Source organism: Mesoplodon bidens, assembly GCF_964165515.1.
Source record: "Mesoplodon bidens genome assembly, chromosome: 12".
NCBI classification, from domain to species: Eukaryota; Metazoa; Chordata; class Mammalia; order Artiodactyla; family Ziphiidae; genus Mesoplodon; species Mesoplodon bidens.
This window is the reverse complement of record NC_138168.1, coordinates 76,654,604-76,671,852: the sequence shown is the minus strand read 5'-3', so window position 1 is coordinate 76,671,852 and position 17,249 is coordinate 76,654,604.

Genomic DNA, 17,249 nt, shown 5'->3' with positions numbered 1-17,249 from the left:
ATACATAAATGATTTCTTGGAAGTCTCAGGGAGAAGTCCATATAAGTTATAGACTTAAGTTATAGGTAAGCTCTTTTTATCATGAGGAATTTAAAAAGTGATTATAGAAAATCTTAAATGCTTTGGAAACTGACATATCAAAGTAAATTATTTGGTGACTATTTTTAATGCTCCTACCAAAAAGAAAAAGAACCTCTCTATCTTTCCCCTGAAAGTACTTACTTTTACTGCCACTAGCAGGACTTAAATTCATTAAGCTTGGCATTGTCCTAAAGGAAAAATAGCCATTATGATTTGTTGCCTTTGGGAATGATAGGTGATTGATGAGAGTTCACATGTTCTCATGAAGGAACTCAGACCTCATACAACTTAACAGATGCCCCAAACAATAATATTAATAGTTTACATTTATTATTGTCACTATCTTTTCAAACTAGTTGATTAGATCACCATTGTACATTATGTACCAAAATATTTTTATAGCATCTAGTAACTAGGTTCTAGCAGTTAGCAAAGTGTGTATCACTAAATAAGCACTTATGAATGACCAAGAATACAATTTCATCTCATTTCCCATACATGCACAGGGTAATCTTTTATGAATCCTAAAAATATCCTTCAAAACACCTCCTAAAATACCTATATATTTTTTGGCTTATAGTAGAGAGGTGAGAAAAGATGGCAGAATTCTATTTTCCTACTTTTAAACTAATTTCTCACCATTTTCAGAGCATTCAACTTTTTCATTTTCACAGAAGGAAAGAACTAGAGTTATCCAGGTCTGGCTTCTTAAACCTTGACTTAGACTTGACTTTACCTTGACTCCAAACATCTTCTAGGCCCATAAAAATATTGTTAAAAATCCTTCCATAATCTAATTGGTTATAAATGTTTCGTCTATTGAGAGCTCTACATAGAGGGTCTTCTTAGTTAGACGTGTCTGCAGTGGATGTCATTCAAGACAAACTGCCCTGGATTGGGACTGTTTTCTGATGCCAGAATCTATGAAGAAAATATAATCCCAGTTCTCTGACTGCTGTTCATCACTATCACAAGTAGATACAAAGGAGAACAGAGTTAGCATAAGAAATAGTCAGAGTAATTCAGCAAAAAGAGTCCTTACTTAAGGCAATCATTTAAATTGTTGTTCAAACCTAGACATTTATTTTTTTCTGGAAAAAAAGTTCACTGACTATGTTGCTAGGGCAGCTTGTATAAATTGCAACCATTCCAGACAAATGGGACTGATGGTCATACTGCCATTATTGGCTTGGCAAATATTTACTCATCATTCAGGGTCTTGGGCCTCAGGTTTCTTATATTATACCTCAATTTCTTTTAGTCCTACAGGATGGCCAAACTGTGTATAATCTTCAATAGTCAATAACCAGAAAAAATATTTAAATCCTAAAATATTATGTGTTTAAGTAACTATTCTCTAAATATCTATAAATTCACTGCAACACAAAACCTGTTAGAAGTTTAAACAAACTGGAAAATCATCAGTTCATATGGAGAAGATATGTTTTCTGTGGAAGGCAAGCTTAATTTGTGCCAGTAGTGAACTTGCACTGACAAAAAAGTGCCGTCTTAGGTTTCACTAGTGGAGGTCCAGGCTTGAGAGCATTAGGGAAAGCAGTATTCACCACTGTATCTACTACTGGCCAATCCATACCTGGAATAGTACATCCAGGACAAGCTGGAGCAATTCCAGGCACGAATGATGAGGGCAGCAATGCCCTGGAAAACACCTCATTTCTGGAGAGGTAGAAACAAGTGGGATATTTAGACTAGAAAAAGAAGGCATTACAACTAACTTTACAAACCTGAAGCTCTGATGTGGAAAAGAGACTTTCAGAGTCCCAAAGACTAAGACAGTAGCTAACAGACTGAAGTTACAGGGACAACATCTGTGTCAATGTATCCAATTCCTTTCTAATATTCTGATGTGTTCACAAACAGAACAGATGCCTGTGAGGGAGTTGGCTCCTGGTTGCTTAAAAGTTCAAGCAGCAGGGCTTCCCTGGTGGCGCAGTGGTTGAGAGTCCACCTGCCAATGCAGGGGACACAGGTTCATGCCCCAGTCTGGGAGGATTCCGCATGCCGCGGAGCGGCTGGGCCCGTGAGCCATGGCCGCTGAGCCTACGCATCCGGAGCCTGTGCTCCGCAACGGGAGAGGCCACAACAGTGAGGGGCCAGCGTACTGCAAAAAAAAAAAAAAAAAAAAGAAGAATTAGGATGATGGGGCCATTCAGTAGCATCAGAGCGCCAGCCTCCAGACCTGACTAACAACAGCAGTTCTGCTTCTGTTTGCTGTTGAATTGTTTTTGTTTTTGTTTTTTTCTTTGTTTAATGTAAGGGCTCTGCTTAGTATTTCTTTGGATAAAAAGGGGTGGGAGAAGGTTCTATTAATATATCTGTTTTAAACCACTGACACCAAGGTTTTCTTACAACTCTAAGGTTGTAGGAGTCTGTGATTTTATTTTTATTTATTTATTTTTTAAAATTTATTTAGTTTTGGCTGCGTTGGGTCTTCGTGCGGTGCACGGGCTTCTCATTGTGGTGGTTGCTCTTGTTGCAGAGCATGGGCTCTAGGGTGTGTGGGCTTCAGTAATTGTGGTGCGTGGGCTCAGTAGTTGTGGCTCACAGGCTCAGTAGTTGTGGCTCGCAGGCTCAGTAGTTGTGACGCACGGGCTTAGTCGCTCTGCGGCATGTGGGATCTTCCCGGACCAGGGCTCGAACCCATGTCCCCTGCATTGGCGGGCGGATTCTTAAGCACTGAACAACCAGGGAAGTCCTGAGTCTGTGATTTTAAATTCAAGAAAGATGTCCACAGGGAACACCCTCATTGTCATTCGGATTTTCTAATAGTCCAGCTCTCAGATTAACTCTTGGTTTGTAACTCTTCAAAAAAAGATTGGAAAAAAGGATGCAACTGGAAATAATTGGTCTTCAAATGTTATGTTCTATGTGTAAAAATAGAAGTAAGCCAAGGGGTGTAAGGCACCCAAACATTTGACTAAGAACATTAGTCAGTAACTTTGAAGCAATATTTGTTGATGATAAAATACACTTCAGATAACCAAGATGTGGTTGTATTTATTTTTTTACTCATCTCCAGAAACCCACTTCTCAGGTAAGTCTAAAAATAAAGACTAAATTAAATATCTAAAATAAAATTTGACTATAAGGCTTCATTTTTGTTGTATAAAGTTTTAAAATTTCATTAAAAATTTTTTTTCAGGGAAACTGACTGGCTGAACATCTTTCTTCACCTTTATCTCCTGACACATCACCCTTGACATACTTGGTTTACATATGATACTGTTTTTATGTTATTTATTTATTTATTTATTTATTTATTTATTTATTGGCTGTGTTGGGTCTTCGTTTCTGTGCGAGGGCTTTCTCCAGTTGCGGCAAGCGGGGGCCACTCTTCTTCATCACGGTGCGCGGGCCTCTCACTATCATGGCCATTCTTGTTTCAGAGCACAGGCTCCAGACACGCAGGCTCAGTAGTTGTGGTTCATGGGCCCAGCCGCTCCATGGCATGTGGGACGTTCCCAGACCAGGGCTCGAACCTGTGTCCCCTGCAGCGGCAGGCAGATTCTCAACCACTGCGCCACCAGGGAAGCCCCTGTTATTTTATTTTTAACTGAAGTATAGTTGATTTACAACATTGTGCCAATCTCTGCTGTACAGCAAAGTGACTCAGTTATACACATATATATATTCTTTTTTATATTCTTTTCCATTATGGTTTATCACAGGATACTAAGTATAGTTCCCTGCACTACACATTAGAACCTTGTTGTTTATTGACTTTGTTGTGGTTTGAATGATTTTTGCAAGTGTCTTAAAACAACCAGATAACTCATATTCTGAGACTCAAATTGAAAATTGGAAGTGAATATGAATTGACACTCAGGACTATTGAACACATTTAAAACAATGGGAATAATCATTTGGACATAAACATCTACCCCAGTTCCACTAGAATGACTATAATTTTAAAAAATAAAATAAGCATTGGTGAAGATGTGGAGAAACTGAAACACTCATACATTGCTGGTGGGAATGTAAACTGGTGCAACCACTGTGGAAGACAATTTGGTATTTCCTCAAAAAAGTTAAACACAGAATTACTATAAGATCCAACAATTCTACTCCTAGATATATATACAAAATAATTAAAAACAGGGACTTGAACAAATACATGGACATGCATGTTCATAGCAGCATTATTCATAATAGCGAAAAGATATAAATAACATAAATGTTCAACAGTGGATGAACAGATAAATAAATTGTGATATATACATACAATGGAATATTACTCAGCCACAGAAGGAATGAGGTACTGATGTATGCTATAACGTGGATGAACCTTGAAAACACTATGCTAAGTGAAAGAAACCAGACACAAAATGTCACATATTCTTTGATTCAATTTATATGAAATATCCAGAGTAGGTAAGCTCATAGAGACAGAAGGCAGATAGGTGGTTGCCAGGGCCTGGGAGGTGGAGGTAGGGAAATAGGCAGTAAGTGCTTAATGCGTGTGGGTCTCTGTTTGGGGCGATGAAAATGTTTTGGAATGAGATGAAGGTGGTACTAAATTTTAAAATTGTTCACTTTAAAGTGTTTAATTTTATATAATATGAATTTCAGCTTAACTAAAAAACACCTAGAATAAATTAATTTTATGAATCCCCTTTTAGGATAAAATACAAATGTCCTTAACTCTTGAGAACACAATAAACAAACAAACAAACAAACAAAAAGGTTGACCTCAGCTTTCATGCTCAGGGATACCTTCTGTTGCCTGGCTTTTAGATTACATTGTCCAGAAAGATTGCTATACCCCATTAATATCCATCCATCCATCCCCAGTCACACAGTTAGTTATTCAGCACCCACCCCTTAGGGCCGATGGCAAAAGGCAAACCACCTGCCTTCAAGGAGCTTACAGTCTAGTGGGGAAGACCAGGCCCAGCCATACCACTTGGAATATGTTACCTTACTATACATCTAAAGTGTCTCATCACTTCAGAGATCAGTGAGGGATGGAGAAATAGGGGAAGGCTCCATGGAGGTGGCAGAAAAACAGTCCAATCTCTAATTAGACAGATGGGAGTTCTTTAGCATTTTATATACTCATAGCGTTTATCTCACTGGAGTTTGACTGTTAACACGTCTCTCTGCCCTTACAGATTGTAAGACACTTGAGGTTAATAAACATGTCCTTGGTTTCCAAATGCCTCACAACAGGAATTTTTCTGGGTTCTTGGAGGAAAATCTCTCTTGCAACCATTCTTGCCACACAGAAATTTGGGGTAAACTGCTACAAGAAGATGCACCAAAACTTAGGTCAAAATGTGTGTTTAAATGGACCACTGGGTTATCGCAGTGCCTCAGAATGGTTGTTTCTAAGGAAGTGCCGCCCCGAGGTTGGGGACCAAAAGCAGTGTGAAGAGAGAAGAGGTGGGTTTACCTGAAACGAATCCAGTTTAAACTTCAGGGCCCACGCAAGTGATGGGCTGCTTGCATGGGCCTCTTCCAAGGTCCTGTTGTTAACTCTGTATTCTGAGTTTCGTATTTTTTTTCTCAGAGAGGATCTCCCAAATTGTATAAGCCTCAGGTGAATCTAGATTCACCCTTAGATAAAAGGAACTCAATTGGTTTGATTCGGAGAAAATCAAGGGCTTTTGTAAGGAGTATAGCCTGTACTGCTTAAGAAGATGGGCTGTGGAATCACATTGCCTGGGTTAAAAATCTGATCTATGCCACTTCAGAGCTGCATGACCTTGGGTCTGTTACTTAACCAGTTTAAGCTGTGGTTTCCTCATTAGTTACAAGGAACACCCACTTCATGAGAGTGTGTTTTATTTTGTTTTGTTTGCGGTACATGGGCCTCTCACCACTGTGGCCTCTTCCTTCGCGGAGCACAGGCTCCGGACACGCAGGCTCAGCGGCCATGGCTCATGGGCCCAGCCGCTCCACGGCATGTGGGATCTTCCCGGACTGGGGCACGAACCCGTGTCCCCTGCATCGGCAGGCTGACTCTCAACCACTGCACCACCAGGGAAGCCTGAGAGTGTGTTCTTTCACTCAACTTTATTTACTGAACACAAACTAGGGGCCAGGCCCAGGAAAGAGAATCAACAAAGGACATCTCCACAGTAGCAGGAGAAAATATTGGTTGGACAGCAAACTTTTTACTCAGATTTTCAGCTGACAGTGTGAAAATGTATGTTATGGTAATTGGTTAGACTTGCATATTACTAAGGGGAAGAAAAAGAAGACTAGAAATCTGAATACCTTTCAGACATGGCGGTGAACAAACACCACTGTCTGCTTGACTTTCCAATACGAGACCCCGAAATGGAGATTTACGAGCTTCTCCTCTTTCTCATAGACTTCATACTGGGAGCATATTTCAGGTGATATTCCAGAAGGGGGTCTTGGTACATGAGGCAGTGGTTGTTCAGCAGCTAGTGTATAGGAAAACATGTGGTCCCTTCCAGGTTTTTCATTATAGCCAAGAATGTGTGTTGTTGACAGCTGGGTACTTTTCACAGAAGAAGCCCATTGCCTGCAGAATTCACTCCCTCTGATGGTTCAACAGAGCCAGAGTCTGGCAAGTTGTAAGGCCTAATACACATGCATTTGTTTCCAAACTCCCTTTTTTTTTAAACATCTTTATTGGAGTATAATTGCTTTATAATGGTTTGTTAGTTTCTGCTTTATAACAAAGTGAATCAGCTATACATATACATATATCCCCATATCTCCTCCCTCTTGCATCTCCCTCCCACCCTCCCTATCACACCCCTCTAGGTGGTCACAAAGCACCGAGCTGATCTCCCTGTGCTATTCACCTGCTGCCCACTAGCTACCTACTTTACACTTGGTAGTGTATATATGTGCATGCCACTCTCTCACAAAGACGCAGTCTATGTCTGTGTGTTTATTTCTGTCCTGCCCCTAGGTTCTTCAGAACCATTTTTTTTAAGGTTCCATATATATGTGTTAGCATATGGTATTTGTTTTTCTCTTTCTGACTTACTTCACTCTGTAGGATAGACTCTAGGTCCATCCACCTCAATAAAAATAACTCAATTTTGTTTCTTTTTATGACTGAGTGATATTCCATTGTATATATGTGTCACATCGACAGATGAATGGGTAAGGAAGATGTGCATTAATTTTGTATCCTGCTACTTTACCAAATTTGTTGATTAACTCTAGTAGTTCTATGGTAGCATCTTTAGGATTCTCTATGTATAGTATCATGTCATCTGCAAACAGTGACAGCTTTACTTCTTTTCCGATTTGGATTCCTTTTATTTCCTTTTCTTCTCTGATTGCTGTGGCTAAAACTTCCAAAACTACGTCGAATACTAGTGGTGAGAGTGGACAACCCTGTCTTGTTCCTAATCTTAGTGGATATGGTTTCAGTTTTTCACCACTGAGAACGATGTTGGCTGTGGGTTTTTCATATATGGCCTTTATTATATTGAGGTAAGTTCTCTCTATGCCTACTTTCTGGAGGGTTTTTATCATAAATCAGTGTTGAATTTTGTCAAAAGCTTTTTCTGCATCTACTGAGATGATCACCTGGTTTTTCTCCTTCAGTTTGTTAATATGGTATATCACATTGATTGGTTTCCATATACTGAAGAATCCTTGCATCCCTGGGATAAAACCCCACTTGTTCATGGTGTATGATCCTTTTAATGTGCTGTTGGAATCTGTTTGCTAGTATTTTGTTGAGGATTTTTGCATCTATGTTCATCAGTGATACTGGCCTGTAGTGTTCTTTCTCTGTGATATCTTTGTCTGGTTTTGGTATCAGGGTGATGGTGGCCTCGTAGAATGAGTTTGGGAGTGCTCCTTCCTCTGCTATATTTTGGAAGAGTTTGAGAAGGATAGGTGTTAGCTCTTCATAGACAGAATTTGCCTGTGAAGAATGAATGTTTGAAAGAATTTCCCTGTGAAGCCATTTGGTCCTGGGCTTTTGTTTGTTGGAAGATTTTTAATCACAGTCTCAATTTCAGTACTTGTGAATGGTCTGTTTATATTTTCTATTTCTTCCTGGTTCAGTCTCGGAAGGTTGTGCTTTTCTAAGAATGTGTCCATTTCTTCCAGGTTGTCCAGTTTATTGGCATATACTTGCTTGTAGCAATCTCTCATGATCCTTTGCATTTCTGCAGTGTCACTTGTTACTTCTCCTTTTTCATTTCTAATTCTATTGATTTGAGTCTTCTCCCTATTTTTCTTAATGAGCCTGGCTAATGGTTTATCAATTTTGTTTATCTTCTCAAAGAACTAGCTTTTAGTTTTATTGATATATGCTACTGTTTTCATCATTTCTTTTTCATTTATTTCTGATCTGATCTTTATGATATTTTTCCTTCTGCTAACTTTGGGGGGTTTTTTTGTTGTTCTTTGTTCTCTAATTGCTTTAGGTGTAAAGTTAGGTTGTTTATTTGAGATGTTTCTTGTTTCTTGAGGTAGGATTGTATTGCTACAAACTTCCCTATTAAAACTGCTTTTGCTGCATCCCATAGGTTTCGGGTCATCGTGTTTTCATTGTCAATTGTTTCTCAGTAGTTTTTGATTTCCTCTTTGATTTCTTCAGTGATATCTTCATTATTAAGTAGTATATTGTTTAGCCTCCATGTGTTTGTATTTTTTACAGATTTTTTCCTGTAATTGATATCTAGAATCAAAGCATTGTGGTCAGAAAAGATACTTGATATGATTTCAATTTTCTTAAATTTACTAAGGCTTGATTTGTGACCCAAGATATGATCTATCCTGGAGAATGTTCCAGGAGCACTTCAGAAGAAAGTGTATTCTGTTGTTTTTGGATGGAATGTCCTATAAACATCAATTAAGTCCATCTTGTTTAATATATCATTTAAAGCTTGTGTTTCCTTATTTATTTTCATTTGGATGATCTGTCCCCTGGTGAAAGGGGGGTGTTAAGTCCCCTACTATGATTATGTTACTGTTGATTTTCCCTTTTATGGCTGTTAGCATGTGCCTTATGTATTGAGGTGCTCCTATGTTGGGTGCATAAATATTTACAATTGTTATATCTTCTTCTTGGATTGATCCCTTGATCATTATGTAGTGTCCCTGTCTCTTATAATAGTCTTTATTTAAAGTCTGTTTTGTCTGATATGAGAATTGCTACTCCAGTTTTCTTTTGATTTCCATTTTCATGGAATATCTTTTTCCATCCCCTCACTTTCAGTCTGTATCTGTCCCTAGGTCTGAAGTGGGTCTCTTGTAGACAGCATATATATGGGTCTTGTTTTTGTACCCATTCAGTCAGTCTATGTCTTTTGGTTGGAACATTTAATTCATTTACTTTTAAAGTAGTTATCAATATGTATGTTCCTATTACCATTTTTAAATTGTTTTGGGTTTGTTATTGTAGGTCTTTTCCTTCTCTTGTGTTTCCTGCCTAGAGAAGTTCCTTTAGCATTTGTTGTAAAGCTGGTTTGGTGGTGCTGAATTCTCTTAGCTTTTGCTTGTCTGTAAAGGTTTTAATTTTTCTGTCAAATCTGAATGAGATCCTTGCTGGGTAGAGTAATCTTGGTTGTAGGTATTTCACTTTCATCACTTTAAATATGTCCTGCCACTCCCTTCTGGCTTGCAGGGTTTCTGCTGAAAGATCAGCTGTTAACTTTATGGGGATTCCCTTGTATGTTATTTGTTGTTTTTCCCTTGCTGCTTTTAATATTTTTTCCTTGTATTTAATTTTTGATAGTTTGATTAATATGTGTCTTGGCATGTTTCTCCTTGGATCTATCCTGTATGGGACTCTCTGTGCTTCCTGGACTTGACTATTTTCTTTCCCATATTAGGAAAGTTTTCAACTATAATCTCTTCAAATATTTTCTCAGTCCCTTTCTTTTTCTCTTCTTCTTCTGGGACCCATATAATTTGAATGTTGGTGCATTTAATGTTGTCCCAGAGGTCTCTAAGACTGTCCTCAATTCTTTTCATTCTTTTTTCTTTATTCTGCTCTGCAGTCGTTATTTCCACTATTTTATATTCCAGGTCACTTATCCATTCTTCTGCCTCAGTTACTCTGCTACTGATTACTTCTAGAGAATTATTATTTTCATTTATTTTGTTGTTCATCATTGTTTGTTTGCTCTTTAGTTCTTTTAGGTCCTTGTTAAACGTTTCGTGTATTTTCTCCATTCTATTTCCAAGATTTTAGATCATCTTTACTCTTATTATTCTGATTTCTTTTTCAGGTAGACTGCCTATTTCCTCTTCATTTGTTAGGTCTGGTGGGTTTTTACCTTGCTCCTTCATCTACTGTGTGTTTCTCTGTCTTCTCACTTTGCTTATCTTACTGTGTTTGGGGTCTCCTTTTTGCAGGCTGCAGGTTCATAGTTCCCGTTGTTTTTGGTGTCTGCCCCCAGTGGCTAATGTTGGTTCAGTGGGTTGTGTAGGCTTCCTGGTGGAGGGGACTAGTGCTTGTGTTCTGGTGGATGAGGCTGGATCTTGTCTTTCTTGTGGGCAGGTCCACGTCTGGTGGTGTGTTTTAGGGTGACTGTGACCTTATTATGATTTTAGGCAGCCTCTCTGCTAATGGGTGGCGTTGTGTTCCTGTCTTGCCAGTTGTTTGGCATAGGGTGTCCAGCACTGTAGCTTGCTGCTCGTTGAGTGGAGCTGGGTCTTAGCATTGAGATGGAGGTCTCTTTGAGAGCTTTCACTGCTTGATATTACATGGAGCCAGAAGGCCTCTGGTGGACCAATGTCCTGAACTCGGCTCTCCCACCTCAGATGCACAGGCCTGACAACTGGCCAGAGCACGAAGACCCTGTCAGCCACATGGCTCAGAAGAAAAGGGAGAAAAAAAGAAGGAAAGGAAGAAAGGAAGGAAGGAAGGAAGGAAGAAGCAGAAACATAAAGTTATTAAAATAAAAAATATTAAAAATAAAAATAAAATAAAAATAAAAGAAAGGAAAGAAAGAAAGACAGCAACCAAACCAAAAAAGAAATCTACCAATGATAACAAGCACTAAAAAGTCTACTAAAACAACAAAACAAAACAAAATGGACAGACAGAACCGTAGGACAAATGGTAAAAGCAAAGCTATATAGACAAAAATCACACAAAGAAGCATACACATACACACTCACAAAAAGAGAAAAAGGAAAAGAAATCTATATATTAAAAAAACGAGGAAGAGAGCAACCAAATCAATAAACAAATCTATGAATGATAATATACTCTAAATACTAAAGTAAGATAAACATTAAGCCAGGAATAAATTAGATGCAGAAAGCAAACCCCAAGTCTACAGTTGCTCCCAAAGTCCACCACCTCAATTTGGGATGATTCTTTGTCTATTCAGGTATTCCACAGGTGCAGGGTACATCAAGTTGATTGTGGAGATTTAATCCGCTGCTCCTGAGGCTACTGGGAGATATTTCCCTTTCTCTTCTTTGTTCGCAGAGCTCCCGGGGTTCAGCTTTGGATTTGGCCTCGCCTCTGCGTGTAGGTCGCCTGAGGGAGTCTGTTCTTCGCTCAGACAAGACGGGGTTAAAGGAGCAGCTGATTCAGGGGCTCTGGCTCACTCAGGCCGGGGGGAGGGAGGGGTACGGAGGCGGGGCGAGCCTGCGGCGGCAGAGGCCGGCGTGACGTTGCACCACCCCGAGGCGCACCGTGCGTTCTCCCGGGAAAGTTGTCCCTAGATCACGGGACCCTGGCAGTGGCGGGCTGCACAGGCTCCCGGAAGGGAGGTGTGGATAGTGACCTGTGCTCGCACACAGGCTTCTTGGTGGCTGCAGCAGCAGCCTTAGCATCTCATGCCCGTCTCTGGGGTCTGCGCTGATAGCCACGACTTGCGCCCGTCTCTGGAGCTCCTTTAAGCGGTGCACTGAATCCCCTCTCCGTGCACAGCAGGAAACAAAGAGGGAAGAAAAAGTCTCTTGCCTCTTCGGCAGCTCCAGACGTTTCCCCGGACTCCCTCCGGGCTAGCCGTGGTGCACTAACCCCTTCAGGCTGTGTTCACGCCGCCAACCCCAGCCCTCTCCCTGCGCCCCGACTGAAACCCGATACCCGAGCCTCAGCTCCCAGACCCCGCCCGCCCCGGCGTCCAAGCAGACCAGCCTCTCGGGCTGGTGAGTGCCGGTCGGCACCTATCCTCTGTGCGGGAATCTCTCTGCTTTGCCCTCCGCACCCCTGTGGCTGTGCTCTCCTCCGCGGCTCCGAAGCTTCCCCCTCCACCACCCGCAGTCTCTGCCTGCGAAGGGTCTTCTAGTGAGTGGAAACCTTTCCTCCTTCATGGCTCCCTCCCACTGGTGCAGGTCCCGTCCCTATTCTTTTGTCTCTGTTTATTCTTGTTTCTTTTGCCCTACCCAGGTACGTGGGGAGTTTCTTGCCTTTTGGGAGGTCTTCTGCCAGCGTTCAGTAGGTGTTCTGTAGGAGCTGTTCCACATGTAGATGTATTTCTGATGTATTTGTGGGGAGGAAGGTGATCTCCGCGTCTTACTCCTCTGCCATCTTGAAGGTCTCCTCCACAACCTCTTAATTAAGGTTGTATCTGGAGCTTTGAATTGAATGTTTATATGGCAGAGAGACAACTTCTTGTGTGCTAACAGCTTCACTGCTGTGCAGCAGAAACTCAGGGATCTGCACATGCCAATAAAGCTACCCTTGAATGTATATAATATCTTCACGTTATATGAGGAAGAAGCCAAGCTCAACGGCAAGAGGAACTGTAGCTCTGAAGAATTAAGAGATAAGTCACATTTGTGAATTGGGTGCAGTATCCCCACCCATGTGAATGGAAATTATTTTCTCAGTTCTGTTCAAAATCTTTGTTGAATATCTACTTTTTTTTTTGTTTTTTAATCTGAGATTTAATCCAGAACAAAGACTGTCAACAGAAATATCAAATTATTCAGGCTAAAAGTTCTATTTCAGGCATTGTTTTTCACACTGGCAGCCCATGTTATACAAATTAACTTGATGGCATAATCACTACTTCATTCCACTTGACATGAGCACAGTCCAAGTTTCTCTCTTCCATTCTTCTCTTTTTATTAATAGAACAAAAAAGTCTTCTTTGCTTTATTTCAGATTTAACAAACCACTGATGGGAATAAAAAGGGAAAGTGAAACTTCTTCCCTTCCAAACCCTGGGTAACCTTGGCAGCATGTAAGCCTCTATCAAAGGCAAACAAGGCTGTAAATAACAATTATTTCCCATTCACAAAAGCTGTCTTTGACAGTCCGAGAAATAACAAATTACAAGTGAATAGCCCCCAAGAGGATTTAAGCACTTTAATCACTCTGAACCTGTTTTGATGTTGTTTCTTTAGAGTGGAATTATTAACTAACTCCTTTGAGGAACTACAGCCAAGTTTGGGATTTCTGGCTGTTGTATCTAACCAGAGTTAGAGGCCAAAAAACCCACTGTCAAGGATTTTTTGAAAAATTAAAACAGCTAAGATATTTTGAGGGCCTCAAATTCAGGAATATACACCGCTTCCTTTATAGTACCTAAAAAGGTACTAATGATGCTTGATATATATTGCCTGTTCTTAGGAAACTTTTCTAAAAGGGAGTCAGAATACATTCATTCTTTTGGTTCATTTGCCTGCATTTATTCTTTTCTAATGAATTCTTACAGTGTTGGCAAAGGAATTGGAGCACAGTTGGTAAAGGTACACACTATGCCTGTAGTTGGTATAGTGTTGGTCTAGGTATCCCTATAGAGTTCATACTTGATGAATGCATCTAAACCTGTGTATATGTAAGGCAAGGAATGAAGGTTGAACAGAAAGAGCTCTCATCATGCCAGGAAATGGCTGTGTGACTGGGTGTGACCTTCTGAGCTGCAGTTGTTTTCACTGTAAGAGGCTCTTCCAAGTTATAAAATTCTCTGCTTACAGTCCTAGTAACACACTGTTCAGACAACTATAACTACTGCAGGCACTTCCAGGCAGGTGCTGTTCAAGGATGCTAAAATAAGACCAGGTAGTAACGATGAATCAAGGATTCATCAGATGAATGGTTCAGACAATGCACAATCGAAGAGCACCCAATTGTGAAGACTCTTGAACTATGTAACTAGATTTTTATTCTGTTTTGATACATAACAGAGTCCCTAAATGGAATTATACTTAAGACTAAGAAGAGGCAGCTGGTAGTAATGTAGGTATAATTCTATCAAGAAATTCAGCTGGAGCCACAATGCAAAAATGAGATAGGTCAGGTGATTAGATTTGTATACATATCTAATATTTCCAGAAAATGACAATTTCTGGTATTATTAAAAAAAATAATACCCTCAGCTTCTTTTATGAACATATTTCTTTATCCCAAATTGCTGTAGTATGACCCTGATATTATTTTGTCATGCATACTTTATCACAGACATGGAATGTAAGCTACCCTGTATATTTTAAAACTGTTTTTGCTTTTCAAGCATTATAGCTTAATTACAGATTTACAGGCTAAAAATGCTTTGCTACATCACTACAGTTCTTCTGACAGAAAAACAGGAGTTCTACCTGTTCAAATACCAGAGCTGCTTCTGCCTAAGGCACTGAGGAGGAATTCGATGAGTTAATAATTAGGGGCACTTCATTCTGATCCTTCAACAAAGGCAATTATTTCAGTTTTAAATATCGGGGTCACGTTTTTATGCTACAGTTGATTCAGAGAGATATCTGTAAAATATGTAACATTCAGAAGGCCTTTTCTCTTAGATTATTCCAAAATGCTAGACTAGCATTTTAGATCTGGGAATTTGGGACTAAGGCATAATTAGAAGAAAGCCTGGCATTGACAACAGTGATCCAATGCCTTTTTTCTCCCCAAGAGGAAACTATAAAGGATATGCTTAGTCTCTGTTCGTGAAATCATAGTGTGACAGTTGTTCCTCTTTAAGATTTAAACAACAGTTACCACAATAAGTTAAAATTCTACTAGAGAGTATAAATCCTGATTCTTAGGTTGAATGTATATTTCCATTCTTGCAGATCAAAAACATTTTGAATATTGGCATCTTCATATGATTCAATCTACAAGTTGGATTTAGATAAACTTTTTTACATTTCATATAGATTTTATAACTTTATATGTCATAACTGCAGCCACTCTAATTTCTAATTAAATGGTTAATTTATCTAGTATGTTATGGACTCTTCCCCTAGAGGACATGGTTTAGCACTGAACTTTTCAATAATTAAGTTAACATGGATGTGAATAGTTTTTACCTGCATGTACATTAGTAATTATACTTTGGTTTTTGTCCTGAGGCTAGAAGAAAGCTTGAAAATTTGAACATCACCTGGGTTGTTTCTGAGATTTCTATCAATGACGAGGCAGCCACCCATCAGGGTTAAGTCCCAGCAACATAGTCCCTTTTATTATTGGATCAACAAAAGTCATCAAAACGTAATATCTAGGGCTCTTGATATTTAATGTATTTAAATCTTTGAAACAATTAATGAACACTCACTGCTTACACATTGTACAGTATTCATTATATACAACACTATTCATAGTTCACTTCAAATGCCAGCCTTATGCAATGGGAACATTCCTTGAGCAAAACATAAATAAATCACTGCAGTGGAATTCAATTAGATTAAATCTGCTGTTCTCTGGTACAGTAGCAGAGGAGCGGCAATGCCTGAAAGCACAATCATGCAACCCCTGATTTGGAACAAGTCCACGAGGCTCTGCCCTTGGAAACTAAGAAAGAGTAGGGCATGCTTTGTGAATGAGTTTGCTGTAGCAGAAAGAACCAAAGAAAAACTTGGCCTTCTTCCCTCAGCACTTCCAAAAAGACACAAACTGTACATTGAAGGGTGCAGACAGGAGAAATCTCTCCAAGTTAAGCTCCAGGGAAAGCTCTGCTTTGTCTTCCTTGGCAACTCACAAAGATACTAGAGTGGAGCTTAAGGATTGTCAGATTTCCCTTTAACTGGGAACATGCCAAGTGGCCCAGACATCCCTAGTCACTCGTGGGTCACAGAACAAAAAAAAAAAAAAAAAAAAAAACAACTTGTGTTGGAGAGTGTATGGAAAGGAATTGGATAGTTTCCCATTTTGAGGATAGCCAGAGTGATTCTGACCTACTGAGGAGCGGCGGATGGAAGGAGAAAGGAGGAGAGCAGTTTGAGCTGCAGATCTCATCCCGGTATTCAGGTAGGTTCCAACTTTTTGATAAACTTCTTAACAGAATCTTACTTATGAATTTTACATTGTGAAAAAAGACAAAACTTAACGAAAATCACCAGTAAAATCTCAAATACCAAAAATGACAATCTGTGGTTCTTTCAGTTTTAGGTGAACTGTCTCTACATGGATTTTCATTTGAAATTTTCCTTTCTTCTTTATAATGGAGAAAAGCACACATTTTTCTTCTTGATTAAAATATGTGCATCTGGACAATACTATCTCTGAACTGCTCGATGGTGGCACTCGATAACTGATTAAATGACACACAACAATGATATCTTTGGGACTGGAACCAAGATGGCAGAGTAGAAGGATGTGCTCTCACTCCCTCTTGTGAGAACACCAAAATCACAACTAGCTGCTGGAAATCACTGACAGGAAGACACTGGAACTGACCAAAAAAGGTACCCCACAAACAAACACAAAGGAGAAGCCACAATGAGACGGTAGGAGGGGTGCAATCACAATAAAATCAAATCCCATAATTGCTGGGGGGGTGACTCACAGACTGGAGAACACTTATACCACAGAACTCTACCCACTGAGTAAAGGTTCTGAGCCCCACATCAGGCTTCCCAGCCTGGGCGTCCAGCAATCGGAGGAGGAATTCCTAGAGAATCAGACTTTGAAGGCTACTGGGACTTGATTGCAGGACTTCAACAGAACCAGGGGAAACAGAGACTTCACTCTTGGAGGGCAAACACAAAGCACTATGCACATCGAGACCCAGAGGAAGGATCAGTGACCCCAGGGGGGACTGAAGAAGACCTACCTGCTAGTGTTGGAGGGTTCCTGCAGAGGCGGGGGGTGTCTGTGGCTCACCATGCGGACAAGGACACTGGCAGCAAAAGTTCTGGGAAGTACTCCTTGGCGTGAGCCCTCTCAGAGTCCGCCACTAGCCCCACCGACAAGGCCAGGTAGGCTCCAGTGCTGGGTTGCCTCAGGCCAAACAACCAACAGGGAGGGAACACAGGCCCAGAGTCAAGCAGATTAAAGTTTTACTGAGCTCTGCCCA